The following is an 11,913-nucleotide window of genomic DNA, read 5'->3' on the forward strand; positions in this document are numbered from 1 at the left end:
ACAGGGAGTGGGTGGGTGGGTGTGTGTATGTGTGAGTGTGTGTGTGGGAAAATCAGTCTTGAACCGCTTTAGCGCTGTACATTCTTCAATAAGATATCTTCAATAAAAAATTCAATAAGAATTGCACAACACAATTTCTAAGAAAGATAAAAAAAAAAACCGGAAAACAACAAATTCTACCGATGCCGTCGCTAAGCATCACTCGTGACTTTCAGCGAGATCAGCGAAACGTCCTCAGGAACTCCCCGTACGAATCCCATTTTGTTCTCGGTCGACCCGAGCCTTAGTGCCAAAACTAAGGTGTGCACAAGAACTGAACAGACGAGGTGCACACAAAAAGTTGCTTGTGGACCTTTTGGTGTTTTCTTAAAATTGTGAAAGCATAAAAAGGCCCTGTGGAAGAAAAGGGGATTGCTGAGAGTTCAGTAATTAGTAAAGGTGACATCCCTGAATTTACAAGGTAAACGTACATAGCTCAACATACCCTTTTTACATTTAGTCAAGTTTTGATTTGTTTGTCTACTTGTCAGTGGCAAGTTATTACCAGTGAAGCAGTTAAAGATAAACTCAAAAATGATGCTTTGGTCGATTGTTTTGAAGTGATGCATGTCGAGCAAATAAGCCCCAGAGTACGGACTATTTTCTCAGTCAGCCGTCCATTTGTAGATCCGCAAAACTGATAACCCTGCTTAAACATTGTGAAACCTGATCCTAGTCAAACATCCAGGGGTAGTCTCTTTAAAGGTACAATACTCCTCCCGTAAACCATCACAGATACTGTCAGGCCTTTACACACAGTACACACACCCTTTCCTTTACACACTCACCGCTTTTGAACATCCGAGGTGCCCTACGTAAAGAGCGAGCAATTTTCAAAGAATTAATTTTGCGGATTGTCTGGTAACAAAATCGGACGGTGCGTTTTGGCGCTAGACCTAACTTTTAAAATCTAAATAATAAATGGACAGCTTGTTGCACAAACATTCTTAAATCATAAAAGAATTTATTTTTTCATCAAGACAAGATCAGTACAATTCGAAGTTTTGAAAGTTTGAAAAAAGAAAATCCCAGAAGCAGGGTCACGCAAGGTTGTGGTTCTCGTAGCAGTGTGTCTGTGTCTGCAGGGCCGGACCAAGTTCGTTTGAGGGGGGGTGGGGGGTTCCAACTGAAGGCAGGGGTCCAGGGGCCGCCCAGGCCCCGGTGGGGTGCAGGGGCAAAGCCTCCCAGAAGCCAAGAAAATTTTGCATTTGTGAGGTCATTTTTTGGTCTTTCCATGCAACTGGGAATCAAAATTACACATTTTCAACAGTAACAAAATACTTCATATATTCATTTACCATAGTGGTTCAGTGGAATAATCCCAAAGACATATATGCCTAGTAAATAAGTCTGACAGGACTCTTTACTTTGAATATTACTATGATGATGGACTTATAACGGGGAGGGAAGGCCGTTGTTGACTTGATGTTGTTCATAATTTGAAATAGTTTTGGAAGACCAAATAAACTGAGGGAGTTGGGGGAAGAGCTTAAAAAGTCCACTTTTTTTTCTCTGAGAGGTACATTGGATGGCCAGGAAGGGGGGGGGTTCCGGAACCCCAGGACCCCCCCCCCCCCCCCCAGATCCGGCCCTGTCTGTGTGTCTGTGTCTGTGTGCTTGCATGCTTGAGTTAGTGCGTGCGTGCGTATGTGTGTGTGTGTGTGTGATGTGTGTGTGTGTGTGTGCGTGTGTGTGTGTGTGATGTGTGGGGAGTTGTTTTTGCTTATTATTCGCCCACACACATGCACACACATGATGCTCGGCCAGCTGCCTATAATATACGATTTGTCGGCCTCTGACGTTGATTTTTATTTGTCATGTAGGCCTATTCAAGAACTTTTTTCACAAACTCCTCTAACGTTGTATTCGCTTGTGACTTCCTAGCAAGCGGCCGAACATTCCGTCAAGCTAAGTTTTGTTTCCTAATTTGTTTGTCTGTGCACTTAAAAGACCGTTGGGTCGACATATTTGTGATTGTAACGTATTTGTCAATAGCAAACGTTCCAACACCTAACTTTTCTTGTTTTTTGAATCGTTGTTGCATAGTTCGGGTTAGGGTTTCATGCAAACACTCACACACAAACACACACAGACAGAAACAAACACTCATGCACGCACGCACACACATGCACACACACGCACACACGTACACATACACACGCGCGCGTGCACTTGAAATAAACGATTAGAGATGTGAAATGCAACATTTAATAAATGACAGGAGACATCTAAAGTTGCACTTTTGAAATTTGATGATCATATAGTAGCAGGTTTAGAAATGAAGAAACTCATGAAATAAAACTTAAATGCTGGAATACATATTATGATTTATTGCACTCAACAATAATCTCAAACTAGAGTGCCTTGAAATAGCTTATTTCATAAACTCATAACAGCTCATTATAGCCTCAATTTTCATACTGTTATACAATCATAGATATTTACCGGATCTCCCAGGTCAACTTATGTGCAGACCTGCTAGTGACTTAACCCCCTTCGTGTGTACACGCAAGCACAATACCAAGTGCGCACGGTAAAGATCCTGTAATCCATGTGGTTCGGTGGGTTATTGAAACACGAAAATACCCAGAATGCCTCCCCCGAAATCGGCGTATGCTGCCTGAATGGCGGGGTAAAAACGGTCATACACGTAAAAATCCACTCGTGCTAAAAGCATGAGTGAACGTGGAAGGCCCATGAACGAAGAACGAAGAAGAAGAAGAACCGGAAATAACTCTGTCAGCATTTCCAAGCGTCGTGGCGGAGTTGCGCCCCGCTTTAGTGAGTCAAACAATAACACGTTGTTGACCCGTTGAAACGGTGTCACGAACTGAAAACTCTGCTGCGCCAATCTTGGACTTGAAAAATGCGACCCTTTGACCGAACGAACCATGGGATAGAGTTAGGGTTAGGGTTAGGTTGTTCACGACCTGATGAATCTCCCCATGTCAGCGCATGCGCATTGACCGCATTGAGAGGGATTGTTCAGGCAGAGTTTTCAGTTCGTGACACCGGCAATCGCAGCCAAAGAAAAAGGCATCATATTGAGCGAACACTGCATAACATACACATCGGAGACAGTTATTCGCTGTGATTGCCGGTTGTACCTGGCCGACCACGTGTTATTGTGTGACCCGCTGAAGTGGGGAACAACTCTTCCACAACGTTTGGAAATCCTGACAGGGTTATCTCCGAAAAAAACGACTGATTATTTAGCAGTATGAATTGAGGCTATAATGAGCTGTTATGAGTTCAAGAACTGTCTGATTATATATTGAAGGCAATAAATCATATTGTGTCGCTTGAAAATCCTGACAGAGTTATTTCCGAACATCGTCAGTTTCACTATCCGTCATTACCACTGCTTACATGTCACTATGCTGAGGGAACTCTCGCTTAGTGTCATATGTTTTTGCTCACGATCTAAAAATGTATCCAGGGTGCTATTTACAACATTCAACACCGGAGTGGCACGAGCAAATTACTCCTCACGACAGAAATTTACTCGGGAGTACATTTTTCGCGGTGTACTTGTTTCGTATTACACCGGCTTCTCGCAGCTTTCTGAGGACAGAAACGGAACAAATACTATAGTGACAAAAAGTACAGGGTGCATTGCCCGCACGGCTACAGATCACAGACGCAGCTTATAATGTATATATTTCACAGTCAACTCCTGAAGATGATGTTGTTTCAGTATCTAACGCTGGTCACTGCACATTATCTTGGAGCAAAGGCTACCATTCACGCTAATTCAGTGAAAGCGGTAAATTCGCGCGTTGCAAATAAAAAAAAAATTTTAAAAGACGTGTTGGAAAATGTTTAAAATTAACACTGATTCTCAATAATTGTATGTTATAGTCAGTTGTATATCATGGTTTTTTATGTTTCTAGTTCGATCACCCCCCCCCCCCCCCCCCTCTCCTTCCCCTTACAGATCTCCTCCCTCTTTCTTCCACTTTCATTTTTCTCTCCCTTTTCTCCTTCAACAAATTGTCTAAACACATCACAGCTTTACTCCCAAAAAAAGTTGCGGCTTTCACAGATTTCCACACACTGTGACACGATGACGCGCACACAGGATGACGCACACACAGGATGACGTCGACGCATAGTGTTCGAAATCGATTTTGAATAATGTCATGTTATAACTTATAGTTGTGTATCATGGGTTTTTAACATTCTTCAGGTTCCTCTTGTGGTTCTCCTTGCACTGTTTCTTTCACAATTCCAGCCGTGTTCGCCACTGTGCCGGCGTTATACGCCGCATTGCCAACGGTGTTTGCGCCGTCGTTCACATTGTCGGCAATATCTGCCGAGTTGGTGCAAGCGTTGCCCATGATGAGTCTGCAACAGCCATAGCAACAACAACAACATTAGTTACAGTCCGCCCGTAGCAACAACAACCGTAGCAACAACAACCGTCGCGATATAACCTTGAACGGTTGAAAACGACGTTAAACACCAAATAATGAAAGAAAGAAAGAAAGCAACAACAACGACATCAAACACCCATAGCCCGTCGCGATATAACCTTCGTGGTTGAAAACGACGTTAAACACCAAAGAAAGAAAGAAAGAAACACCCATAGCAACAACAACGACACCAAACACCCATAGCAACATTAACAACGACATCAAACAGCTATAGCAACAACAACGACATCAAACACTCATAGCAACAACAACGACATCAAACACCCATAGCAACAACAACGACATCAAACACCCACAGCAACAACAACGACATCAAACACCCATAGCAACAACAACGACATCAAACACACATAGCAACAACAACGACATCAAACACCCATAGCAACAACAATGACATCAATTACAGTCCAGAGCTTAACTAATCGTGCGTCTATGCGTCTAATATACGCACTTAGGATCCGAAAAAAAAGCACTCTAGAAATTCATGGGATGGGTGCCGTAACGCACAAAACCTGAAGACCTTACCCCGGAACGTACTACATGTTATTATGCGTATCGTACCGTTGGTCATGTTTTATAATTTTTAATTTTTTTTTTATTTTTTTTTTTATATCTTAAGGTTGTTGTCATATGTTGTTTGGTTGTTTCAAGAGCAGATGAACCACACTTGTCCATCCATTGTAATAATTTTATGGACAATAAATGATCTTATGTCTTATGTCTTATGTTTGTAGAAAATGTATTGCCAGAGCTGGACTAAACCCCCCGCGGGTTAGGGGGAGTCTCATATTGGTTGGGACAAGAAAGAATTTACCCGATGCTAACCAGCATGTCGTAAGAGGCGACTAACGGTTCTGTTTCTCCTTTTACCCTTGTTAAGTGTTTCTTGTATAGAATATAGTCAATGTTTGTAAAGCAGTATGTAAGAAATGTTAAGTCCTTTGTACTGGAAACTTGCATTCTCCCAGTAAGGTCATATATTGTACTACGTTGCAAGCCCCTGGAGCAATTTTTTGATTAGTGCTTTTGTGAACAAGAAACAATTAACAAGTGGCTCTATCCCATCTCCCCCCTTTCCCCTATCCCATCTCCCCCCTTTCCCCGTCGCGATATATATAATCTTGAATGGTTGAAAACGACGTTAAACACCAAATAAAGAAAGAAAGAAAGGAAGCTCTTTTTGGGTCCTTAAAGGAGTCTGGTCTTTATTTTAAGATTTGAATTTTAAAACTACCTAATTTATTTGACATATAGGGTCTTGCTTTGACTTTTTTGTTGCCTTCGGGTGACGTTACGGATTTTATGTATTAGAATTGTTTTAATCTAAAAATGTGTATTGATTAACTTGTGGGGTCCTGATTTGGCCTATTATGGTCCGCTGGACCCGAAAAGCAATAGCTAACTAACTAACTATTGCCAGAGCTGGACTAATGGACATTAATACCCGACATGACAATCATGTTTTTGTGCAGGACTCAGAAAACTTTTTGTGTCGGCGAGAAATGTGCCTTCTGAAAATAAAATGTAAAAGTCTTCGGACCCTCTGAAATATTACTGAGACGGTCTACGGACCCCCCTATTTAGTAAGAGTGGGGGTCCCGGGACCCTTCAGATAGAGCGTCAATTTGCAGCCCTCGTAGCCATCTTCTTTCACACAGAAATCCGTTATTAAGTTATCTTCTTCTTCTTCTTCTTAGATAGTGAGTGATAGATAATCATATTCATAAAGCAATAACGACGGATAAACAAAATTATGTAAAAAGAGTATCACTATTTCTTTTACTTTTCTGTTTGATCCATTTATTTATCTGTTTCTTTCTTTCTTTCATTTTTCTTTTCTTTCTTTCTTTCTTACTTTCTTTTGTCTATTTATTTATTTATTTATCTATTTATTTATCTATTTATTCATCTATTTATTTATCTATTTATTTGGGGGAGGGCTACTGTGCAGACATTAAAAAAGTATGCAGAGTTCTGAAAACCTCAGATAGTGATTGAATTGATGAACAGATAAATACATAATTCGCACTTACCACCGGGGAAGTTTTGCACACGATAGGAGTAGCAAATGCGGGTATGTATTCATTCCTTGGCTTTTTTTTTAGTATCATATCTGAGTGCAAGCAAAGACTGTTGAGTACACATAGTCTTTGCGTACTCTACAGTCTCTAGTACAAGTCTCTATTTAGAAATTCTTAAGAACTAAAATAAAACAAGTGAACGTTCTGTTCAAAAGTGATACACACCTGCAATCAAATATTCCGATGAGCAAAAGTAGAAATAAAGACACAAAAATGAGGAAAACGATAAGCGTTTAACAAAACGAAACACGTAGGTTACCTTGCTTGGAGCCTAGATCTCCCAATATCTGCCGCAGTTTAGTCGCGTGGGACTGAGTTGCCGTTATTTCTGTCTTGTCCTGACGGCTGACGAAACGAGATCTATCTGATCCCCAAACTCTGTACGTGACTAGTTTACAAATGTCTTCTCACTCTTTAAATACGCATAGGTATTGAGGCATTTCGTAACGTGGTCGGAGCAGGAAGCAAAGAATGTTCGAGAATGTTTGTTGCTTGGTAGCCTAGAGACGAGGGGCAAGGGTTAAAAGGAGGGTTGCCTGGTACAGAGGGGTGGGAGGGGGGATTTGTGTGTGTGTGTGTGTGCATGTGTGTGTGTGTGCCGGGGGGGGGGGGGGGGGGGGTCCGGAACCCCCTCCCTCTAGCCTAACAAAAAAATAGTAAAAAAAATAAAATTGAGAATTAAGAAAAATTGAGGGCTCAGATTGCACCAGATTGCTCAATGTTCCTCGATATGTATCTACATTTTCCCGGGGGGGCATGTCCCCGGACCTCCCTAGGAGCCGGCCTTTGTCTTCTAAGTGACTGTTTTGGAAAGTAGTTGGGTAATTTGTGGGCTCAGGTTGCCCCAGATCGATCAATAGTCCTTGTTTTGATCCAAATTTGTCTAGTAAATTTACTTTTTCGAAAGTGTATTAAGGGAAATGTCTTGGCTCAGAGTGCACCAGATTGCTCCATTTTCGATGTTATCAACATTTTTGACATCTTTCTCGCTCCTACAACTAAACGCTTCGCGTCATCGAATTGTCCCTAAAAGAAATTTGGACCCCCCCCCCCCCCCCTAAAAATGAAGTGATCCGCCCCTGGTGTGTGTGTGTGTGTGAGTGTGTGTGTTTTTGTTTGTTTGTGTGTGTTAGTGTTATGTCTGTGTGTGTGTGTGTGTGTGCGTTCATGTGTGTGTGTGTGTGTGTGTGAGTGTCTGTGTGAGTGTCTGTGTGTCTGTGTCTTGAGGGAGGGAGGGGGGAATCGGGTAGGGGCGAACTAAACTTAGCTAAACAATTATTGCGACATATGTTCTATGCCCGTGTCTTTTCATTCCAACTGTCTATGCCATTAAAGGCACTCCACTTGGCTATCTTCATTTGTGTTTGCCAACTTGCGGAAATGAGCTAGCCATGTAAACACACGGGGAAAATAGAACGTGCACGATGTTTTCTATCGACAGCGGTTATCTCAGAGTGCATATGCCTATCAAAACATGCTGCGACGTCTGGGAATCGCAGTAGCATAGCAATCATGCATCAAGAAACTTAATCGAGTTTGCAGGACTAGAAACTGTACACCAGTGGTCATACATATATGTAACTTTGGCAGTATTTGCATCTTTCATTTTTCTGTGTGCATGCCAAGTCAACAAACCTGTGTAACGGGATTTTACACATTTTCCGGAAGTCTGTTTTAACAGCTGAAAAAAATCTGAAACCGTCCGAAATATTACCCAAAATTCGTATCATATGAAGGCATAAGAATCCTGACAGTTTCCAAGCAAACCACCATTATTGCTGTGTGTGTATGTGTGTGTGTGTGTGTGTGTGTGTGTGTGTGTGTGTGTGTGTGTGTGTGTGTGTGACGGTATGTGTGTGTGTGTGTGTGTGTGGGTGTGTGTGTTTGTCTGGGTGTGTGTTTGTCTGTGTGTGTGTGCGAGTCTGTGTCTGCGTCAATGACTGTGTGAGGGCGTGCGTGCGTGCGTGTTTGTGTTAGTGTTTGTGCAAGTGTTTGTGTGTGTGTGTTTGTGCAAGTGTTTGTGTGTGTGTGCGTGCGTGCGTTCGTGCGTGCATGCGTACGTGTGTGTGTGTGTTTGTGTGTGAGCGTGTAGTTTTTGTTGACGATAAAACGCCCACACACATGCACACACATGAAGTCTCGGCCATTTTCCTGACTGTGCGCGGCCTTTGACATTGATTTTGATTGGTGATACATGGAAGGATTTGTTTCCCGAACCCATCTGACGTTGTTTATTATGGTCAGAGGGTGTTTTACAGTCATTTCACACACAAACACACACACCCCCCCACACACACACAGACACCCACACACACCCACCCACACACACACACACACACACACACACACACACGTACATACAGACAGACACACACACACACACGTACAAACAGACACACACACACACACACACGCGCGCGCGCGCGCGCAGAAACACGTACGTACGCAAACACACACGCACAAACACACACGCGCTCGTGCACTTGAAATAAACAATCAGAGATGTGAAATACAGCATTTAATGGATGACCTCTGAAGTTGCACTTTTGAAATAAGATGAACATAATATGAATACATTAATTGCAGGTTTAAACATTAAAGAAACTCATTAAATAAAAACCAGAAGGCTGGAATACATATATCATGATAGAGTTATTTCCGAACATCGTCAGTTTCACTATCCGTCATTACCACTGCTCCGTCGCGATATAACCTTGAACGGTTGAAAACGACGTTAAACACCAAATAAAGAAAGAAAAGAAAGAAATTACCACTGCATACATAAGTATTATGCTGAGGGAACTCTCCTTATTGTCATATATTTTTACTCACGATCTTAACGTGTACTCTGGGAGCTATTTTACAACATACAACACCGGTGTAGCACGAGCAAATTACTCCCTTCGACAGAATTTTACTCGGGAGTACAGTTTTCGTCGAGTATTTTTTGCGTATTACACCGGCTTTCTGAGGACAGAAATGGAACAGACACTGAGGTGAGAAATGTACAAGTTACAAAGCCTACAAGGCTACAGATCACAGACACTGCTTATAATGTATATCACAGTCAAATCCTGAAGATAATGTTCTTTCAGTATCTTACGCTGGTCACTGTACATATCTTGGAGCAACGCCAACGGCTATCATTCACGCTAATTCAAAGCGGTACATGCACGGGGAGCATCTCGTTACTCCCCCGGCTCGTTACTCCCCCGGCTTGTTACTATTCCTAACCCTAACCCTAACCCTAACCCTCAAACCCTAACCCTAACCCTAACCCTAACCCTAAGGGGGAGAAACGAGCCGGGGGAGTAACGAGCTGATCCCCATGCACGCATAGTAAACAAACGTGACAATAGAAAAAACTTGTTCGAAAACTGTTTAAAATGAACTCATTGATTGTAAATAATTTCATGTTATAGTTGTGTATGAAGTTTTTTTTATGTTTCCAATTCGGTCCAACTTTGCCGACGTTGTACGTCACTTTGCCGACGTTGTACGTCACTTTGCCGACGTTGTACGTCACTTTGCTGACGTTGTACGTCACTTTGCCGACGTTGTACGTCACTTTGCCGACGTTGTACGTCACTTTGCCGACGTTGTACGTCACTTTGCCGACGTTGTACGTCACTTTGCCGACGTTGTACGTCACTTTGCCGACGTTGTACGTCACTTTGCCGACGTTGTACGTCACTTTGCCGACGTTGTACGTCACTTTGCCGACGTTGTACGTCACTTTGCCGACGGCGCGTGATCCGCTGTTCACAGTGTGGCCAATATCGGACATGGAGGTGCACGCGCCCCCCATGGTGAGTCTGAAACACCCATAGCAACAACAACAATCAGTAACAAAAACAAACACAAGACTGGTAGGCAATTGGAACGTTTTATAATTACATAGACAAAACAAAACGTTACATTTACAAGTTTGTTTGTTTGTTTGTTTGTTTGTTTGTTTGCTTAACGCCCAGCCGACCACGAAGGGCCATATCAGGGCGGTGCTGCTTTGACATATAACGTGCGCCACACACAAGACAGAAGTTGCAGCACAGGCTTCATGTCTCACCCAGTCACATTATTCTGACACCGGACCAACCAGTCCTAGTGTTACGCGCATTCTTACGATTACGACCATCTTAAGATGGCGCTGCGCCGGTACACGTAAAGTATATTTGTCAGTACATTAAATGTCCAGAGGAGAAGCTGACTGTGAAAGTGATGAATGTTCAGAAGCAAGGGAACGGTCATGACTGCGGAGTCTTTGCCATAGAATATGCTGCTGCAATCCTGCAGGGGGGTGACCCATGCGCACAACACTGGGACATCTCATCACAGGAAATGCGCAGTCATATCATGGCAGGGTTCCGTGGTGGGGAGATGCGACCATTCCCTGCTTCTGACATTGCCCGCTTTCCAGCAGCCCTCCACACTGAGGTGACAGATGTGTGGTGCATTTGCCGACAACCACATGGACGTGGGTTGATGGGCGAGTGCACAAGGTGCAAGCAGTCTTTCCACTCTGCCTGTGTGGGAGGAGTGAAGCAGTTCAAGGGCAAGTTTGTGTGCCCCAAGTGCAAGGGACATGAGGGTGGCAGTCATTAGGAAAAATTTTACTTTGCATTTTTTTTCATATTCCATGTATACTATGTATTATTCCTACGTCATAATACTGGAAGTTTGGTATGTGTTAAAAAAGGTTTGACTTCAATATTTCAAGGTGAATATCATACCTTCAAACTTATATTGTTTTATTCCTTAATTTTGAATTAGATAATTAACTTGAGGTCGGTTTAGACAACCAAGTAGTACTTGTCTGTAATCCACACCCAAGGGCTCAGGACTGGTTGTGTGTGGTGATGTTGTGAGTAAATATGTTTAGTTGCTGTACAATACCTTGTGAAATGCATAACAGTAATTTCCAATGTTTAAATAAATATTTCCTAAAACAAAGCACAAAGATTCCACACAACCTATTGCGATTTACTCTATCTGTCTCTCATCTCTCTTCCTGGGTAATGTAATTCCTAAAAGGCATATTCAAATGCTCACATTTCCATACTACCCACATTGTCAGAATAGCAATATTCACAACAAATGTTTACATTCCTAACTTCATTTCAAACCCACACCGATAATTATACATACACACATTTTACATTTAAAGCATTGGTCGGCTACTATCAATATGTATCGACTTAAGTTTGATAGATTGTGATTATGAACGTGTATCGGCGCAGCCATCTGTTTTTCCGCAGACGTGTAATAGCGCAACCGTCGCCGGCTGCGCCAATACACGCGGCATGTACCGGCGCAGCGCCATCTTAAGATGGTCGTAATCGTAAGAATGCGCGTAACAC

General features: G+C 42.6%; 1 long non-coding RNA gene across 1 annotated transcript; it reads right to left on the bottom strand.

Annotated features, from left to right (window-relative positions):
- Positions 1-2,231: 2,231 nt before the first annotated feature.
- LOC138980077 (uncharacterized) lies at positions 2,232-7,038 on the bottom strand. The gene is made up of 2 exons (XR_011460233.1): positions 6,816-7,038; positions 2,232-4,386 (listed from the first exon to the last, which is right to left on the bottom strand). It is a non-coding gene; the product is annotated as an uncharacterized lncRNA (long non-coding RNA).
- Positions 7,039-11,913: the final 4,875 nt, after the last annotated feature.

Source organism: Littorina saxatilis, linkage group LG11 (assembly GCF_037325665.1).
Source record: "Littorina saxatilis isolate snail1 linkage group LG11, US_GU_Lsax_2.0, whole genome shotgun sequence".
In the NCBI taxonomy this organism is placed as follows: Eukaryota; Metazoa; Mollusca; class Gastropoda; order Littorinimorpha; family Littorinidae; genus Littorina; species Littorina saxatilis.